This window comes from Microchirus variegatus, assembly GCF_963457635.1.
Source record: "Microchirus variegatus genome assembly, chromosome: 5".
Lineage (NCBI taxonomy): Eukaryota > Metazoa > Chordata > Actinopteri > Pleuronectiformes > Soleidae > Microchirus > Microchirus variegatus.
In genome coordinates, this window is record NC_139806.1 from 617,728 (window position 1) to 624,779 (window position 7,052).

Here is a 7,052-nt window from a genome sequence, read left to right on the forward strand (position 1 = left end):
AGATGGATTATTCCGCAGCTGAAAGAGAGCAGGACACACACGGTAGTTGTCTGAGATGATGACATGACGCCAGCACCACGCTATCTCCTATCTAATTGGACTTTTGGAGGCGAACAGACTTAAAACTGCGACGAAAAGGAAGCACGCCCGGACCTCTTATGTGATCGGAGGCACTGAAGTCTGCCGGAATACCTTTCAGTTTCTTATGGGGTGAGTTTTCATTAACGTTGTTTATCTATGTTATGTTAGTGTTCATTCAAAGTCACATACAGACGCACATAGGGACGCTGTCTTTTAATAATCCACTGTGCATTTCATAACGCCGTTTGGCTACATTGTTATTAGCTATGCTTGCTTAGCTCGCTAGCTCGGTACTGTATTATTACAATGAGAATGATGCGCACATTGAAACTTTTGTTCGGTCAGATGAGCGTATTATAAGTCGTAAGGGGAGCATGTCACGGCCCTCTTTGAGATTTTGTACACCCGCAGGTTCAGTTTGATAATTCAAATGCTTTGAGACGAAACTCCCGTGTTCGAAACCTAACATTGCATTGAATGATGTGTGAATGCCACACCTTTGCATGCATGAATCAAACATGATTAACACAATGTGTGATGAACGTGTTAATTACATGTGCAATTCATGCACATAAAGGTGTGGCATTCACACATAATTCAAGCAATACTACTGATCAATCTATACTGATTCAGTGATAAAGTGCCTGTTAACATGAACCATGATCTGAAACAAGTATTTTTTTTATTTTTTTCAGAATCCTGGGCATAAGGATTGGCATGTGAAGTTGCTGCCAACCCATGTGTCCAAGGCCTCAGTGTGGCGTCAATACATGAGGTCGGCTAAGGCTCTTGGTTTGTGTATAAATTGATTTCTATACAATAGCCAAATGCTTATATAGACTGCTATATGTAATGTGTAAAATGTCACTTTTTTTTGGAAAAGTAAAATTTATTTTCATTGTGGTTCTTGCTGTCAATAGGTAGTGGAACACAGCTCTCCTGAAAGTCGCCTCAATATTCCGCAGCTTGTTGGAATGGCAGATGGCAGAGTGATAGTAAAGACCATCGACTGGCAGACACATCTGAGTCCCTACTTTCGAAAGCTCCCACAGATCAAGAGTTATCAGCACTTGAGGTATTTATATTCAAAATTCTGCATTTTATGAATAAAAAAATCATGATTGGACATAATAGTGTTCCATGTGAACAGTGAGCCATGTTTTAAATATCCTGTTGTGTGCTTCTATTCTGTCACAGCTTTGATGCCAACAGACCAGGTGTGGTGCTTGCTCAAACTCACAGTGATGCAGAGCCTATAGAGTTTCAGCTACTGCGCAACCCAGGAGTTCTGCCCCCTATTGACAGTCTTCCCGTCCTGGCCCCACCTGGACTGACCATGGACAGGCAGACGTATCTTTTTGAAAAAGTCAGGCCTTTCTGTTCTGATGAGGCAAAAGACTTCACATGCCCAGCACCAAAGGTTACAGCACAGAAGAGTAAGCAGAAGAGGGTGCGTTTGTGATGTCATCATTTAGCCCGCATATCAACTGTGATGGACAGAGTGGGTACAGCCACATTGTGGGGGGGGAACTGGTATTGAAGATGATAATATAGTCCATGGTCTGGAAAATATTGAACTCTCCTTCACACACTTAGATATATTTTATTTGATATTTTAAGTATGTATCTATCTTTCATCTTTCTTGTTTCTCATTTTTATTCAAGTGCTTTTTGTAACAGAAGAATTTCCCTCTGGGGATCAATAAAGTAAATTCTGATTCTTATCAGTCCACTGAAGTACTTAAAGCAAATAACACTACATTGACATGAACTACATTCATTCCTTTTTTTTCAAACTGCTACACTGTTTCTGTCCTGTGGGCTAACAGATATCAGATGTCACTGACAGCTAGACTGGGTGGGGGGTTGTGACCATGTTAATGTGATGCAAATGAGCAGCTATTGGCCTGGCTCCTCAAGAAGGTCGAAATCTTTCAGGCTGAATTTCTCCCTAAAACAGTTTGAGGAGTGCCTACATTCAAATGGCCACAGCTCTTCAAAGCTTAGAAATCACACTTTCGGAATCTGTAAATAACTCCAAATGTCCCAAAGTAGACTTGTGAACCCTTTTGCCATGGCTGGACACATATACCAAATAAAGGGGGGGTGGTCAGACAATACAATGTTGCCGATAGAACATGACAAAGCAAGAGACATGTTTGAAGAGGGGATGAAAATATAATTAATTCTGTTATAGGTTTTATGAGGGGCAGAGAAAAAGGTGAACACTGAATTAATAGGATGAAGTTGCCTCCACACATCAGAATATCCAATGTCATGACATATATTAGCAAGCACCCTCGCTTGTTTAGAAGGGGGGGAAATGTCAGATGGAAGTTTATCGAGAGAAGGATTAGGGTGACAGTTAAAGTCTCCTCCCACAAAAGAGTCCCCAGAAGCCCGTTCTATAAACAATGCAAAAGCCTTGGAGAGAAAATCTGGGGAATAAGCTGGGGGACAATATAAATTCATAAACGTTACCTCCTTCCCAGCTAGTATTTCTTTAACAATTACATACCGGCCCTGGCTGTCTTTAACACAAGACATCTAAATGCCAGCTTTTTACTAATCAGAATGGCTACGCCCCTACTGAAGGAAGAATATGTAGCGAAGACGTGCCCCACCCAGCCCCTCTGCAATCTAACATTATCCTTATCCTCCAGATGAGTCTCCTGGAGAAACGCAATAGAAACATTTTCCTTTTTCAGGAATGACAATTGTTGGGCCTAGCCATTGTCATCTGTTGAGGCCAACTGGAAGTCATAAAGCCTGGTGAAAAGTTTGGGGTCATAAAAGGCCTCATGGTTGAAAACAGAGGAACAGACCACCGCACCAGGGGTCCAGTCTGTGAGGGACCCCTCCCCACTAGACAGGGCGGCATATGACATCCACAGCAGGCAGCTGTTCACCCATTGGTGGAGATTCTTGGGGGTCATGCCCCCAGGAGAAGCCTTTAAAAAGCTCAAACTGGCTCCTCCTTGACCTCTTCACCATAGCTCTCAGCGAGAGCGGACATATGTGTTTAAGAAGAGGAAAACATCAAGAAAATCTACATCCTTGCTGGCCAAGCTTTGAAGATTCTTCTTTGTCCATTCCTACCCCATTTTTGGTTTTTCCTTTTTTTTTGTTTTCTTTTATTTTTGATCCAAGGACCCCGTGAATAACCCCCTGCGAGTTATTCCTGTTATTCCTGCAGAAGAGGAGACCGTGCTCCTAAATCACTGTCGACTAGCTGTTCCTGTCGTGAGTTGGAGAACCACGTATTACACAGCCCCAGAGCCGCGCAATGAGACGCCCGCTCCCGTTCTCTGATACCGGTATACTGACCGAAGAACAGATTGAACCACGGATTGAACCACGTGAAGCACCAGGACCCCTTTTCTCGTCAGAAGACGAATCTTACAGTAAGAGGCGATTGTATCTGGGCAAATAGCTTATTTAAAGCTTATTATAAACACGGGTAGTGCACACCCGGTAGTTTCATTGTGTTTTTATTGTTATTGTGCTTTTTCTTTTCTTTCATCGTCACTTCAATCGTAACTCGGCTGTAACTTGTTTAGAATAATACCTGTGAGCTAAGCTAGCGGACCGTTGAGCGGAAACACCGCGGCGCCGTCCGCCCAGCTGATCGATTGTTTATTATTCTTTGTGCCTTTCGCTCCGCGCAGCGCCAGCGGCGATCGTAATAGAAGCTTTATTTGACCGGTAAGAAGGCAGGTTCACGAGATAAACTCTCGCTAATCTGTGTGGTCGAATTCGGTTTCTATTTCTCCTCACGTGTCTCCCCTTTTGTACTGTGATTTGTTCCCCTGTATCGCGATCCTGTGTCCTCAACACAGCCCGTGATCACTCATTGAGAGGAAACTTCCGTGATCTGTAAGAACCACAGTTTAAGTCGGTCACAGCCGAATAAACTGTGTGATTACAGAAGTTTTCTGATCAGACCCGTTCCTTTGTCTATTTCACTTCCCGCCGCCATTCCCTTTAAATTTTCCCTTTAAATTTTCCACGTCACTGCTGATTTCATTTCCTCTTCAACTCTCCTTTTTTACTCAGCGCTTCCCCTGGTGAAAGACGGAAGAGCTGAGTGAAGAAATCAGAGCACGAGCGCCATCTCGCGTCGCCTCACGGTAACATCGAGTGACGCCATTTTTACTTGACGTATCGGCCACCTTTTGGTAACCCGGAAGTGGGAGGCGCGTCGCCGTGACAACCGTCACTTCAGAGACCCCTCCTTCTTTTACCTTTTGGCTTTGTTTAATAATAATCTTTATTATGGTCTCGAAAAAGTGGTCCACTCTCATACACATACACACTCAACATACAAGACAAAACCAAGTAGACAAACAGCCAACCAAAATACACTAATTTGTCACTGTTAGTTTAAAAGAAACGGTGCAAACTATTGTGCCAGTGCTTAAAATGCCTGGATGTGAGCCGATATCCCATCATGGGGCAGGTTAAGGCCTTGATAATACTGTTATCAGATAAGTCCAAACGACACATCAGCTTACGCAACAATGCCGGACAAGTTGGTACATTAGACAATACAAATAACTGGCTGGCACTGTGCCACCTTGGAGCACGTAGCAACAACCTCATGGCGTCATTATAAGCCACCTTTTGCCTCTGCATACTTTTCACTTTGTAGGAAGACCAGAGATGAGCTGTGTATAGGGGGGTAACATAGGCCCTGAACAGAGCACATTTGACATCAACAGAACACATAGAAAGTTTTCTTAGCAGCATATTAGCCTGTGCATACATTTTACAGCACTGACGACAGATGTTACTGTCATCTCTGAGATCATCAGAAAAGACATGGCCAAGATATTTTAGTTCCTTTGTAATTTCTAAGGATCCATCAGAGAGATAAAAAGTAGGAAAGGACGATTTCCTGTCCTCCCTAGATCTCACTACCATGGCCTTACTTTTTTTAGCGTTATAGTTAATGTCAAATTCTCTGCCATATTGTGTACATATTCTTAACATTTGTTGAAATCCTGCAGTGTATGGACAGAGTACAACAAGGTCATCAGCACACATGAGATGGTTGATAACTTGGTTTCCCACAATACAACCTGTTTTACATTCATTCAATTGTTTTGACAAATCATCAATATAGACATTAAAAAGAAAAGGAGATAAAATGCCTCCTTGCCAGACCCCATTACTCACATGAAAAGGAGCAGAGACAGCATCATCCCATTTGACCTGAAATGTTTGCTGACCATACCAGTATATGAGAACTCTAACAATATATTTAGGAACATTTCTCTCAAGCAATTTAACAAATAATTTGGCATGATTGATCCTATCAAATGCCTTAGAGGCGTCAATAAAACAAAGAAACACAGAGGAGTTTTGACTTTGGTACTTAGCAACTATCTCTTTCAATGCAAAAATGCATAGGTCAGTACTATGTTTTCTCTTGAACCCAAATTGATTGTCAGTAGTTAATACATACATTTCTATCCTATTTAAAATGATCCTTTCCAGCACCTTAGACAGTATACTGGCAAGGGCAATAGGCCTGTAATTGTCCATGCTGTTTAGCCTTCCAGCCTTCTCCTTAAGAACAGGGACCAGTAAGACAGACAGGATGGAATCAGGGAGAACTCCATGCACCAAGAGGCCAGTGAAGCACAGGGCTAACAATGGGGAGAGCCTGTAGCTGGCATGCTTGAGATGTTCTGCAGCAATACCATCTGTACCACATGCTTTGTTGTTGTCAAGCATCTTAATAGCATCTGATACCTCACCAGGTCTTACTGTGACATGAGAGTCCAAATCCACAATATTAACAGCAGCCACATTACTCTTAACACAGTTAAAGAGCTTGGAATAATGCTTGCACCATAACTTTGCAATGTTATCTGAGCCACAGACACCTTCAATGTCATATGGTGAAGAAGTTTTATGATTATTCATCACTTTAATTGCATTCCAAAAGTGGCAAGCAAGTCAGCTCTGATAGTGTTCTCATTAGTCTTAATATGACGGAGAGCATATTTATATCTAGCATTAGTTTGTTTCTTATGCTCAAACACATCACCCTGTCTGGGCCTTCCTGCATTAGACCATAGTTTAAAGGCTTCCCTTGCTGCGGCATGATGTTCAGCCACATACTCGTTCCACCCAGGTTTGATGTTAAACACCTTCTTATGCCCACAGAGAGACCCAGCAGAGGCATGTAGTGCCTTGATGATGTTATCATATAAGTCACAAAGGTGAACAGCTTGTTGTGGATCAGTGCAATTCATATTAAGACAAGTTATAGCATCTCTCGGCAAAACAACGTGATTTAATAAGCTGTCCGTTAAGTCAGTATAGCTATCAATGTTTTTCTTAGACAACTTAGCCCAATTTAATTTCTCAGAGTTGACAGTATTCCCAGAGTCCACCAGGAGGGGCACACTCAACATTTAGCACCATAGCTATTGGTATGTGGTCAGAGGTAGCAAGACCATAGCAAATTTCCACATTTTCTAGTGAGACATGAGCATCGGCTGTACACAGACAGTGGTCAAGCCAGGATGTTGTGTGCCATGCCTCACTTACATAGGTAAAACTATTATTAGGTTAAAATACTTTGCTAGACAAAACCAGATTATTTTCATTACAAAAATCTACCAGATGTTTTGCAAACAGAGACTTGATATCAGATACATCGGCATTAAAATCCCCAGATACATAAACACAAGTTGAGTCATGGTCCTCAATAAAGGAATGAATAAAGGCTAGTCTGTTCAAAAATTCATCCTCATTGTCATAGGATTCATAAGGGGTATATATACTTAAGATACAAATTTTCTTACCATTAAAATGTATGTCTATCCCTATAGCCCAGTCGACATTTAGTCTTATCACTTTCACCATAGGATCATATTTGCAATTCCAGAGAATGGCTACTCCACCAGATATTCTACCTTTAATTAATTTTGTACTGAGGTCAGTAGTAGATTCTCCTG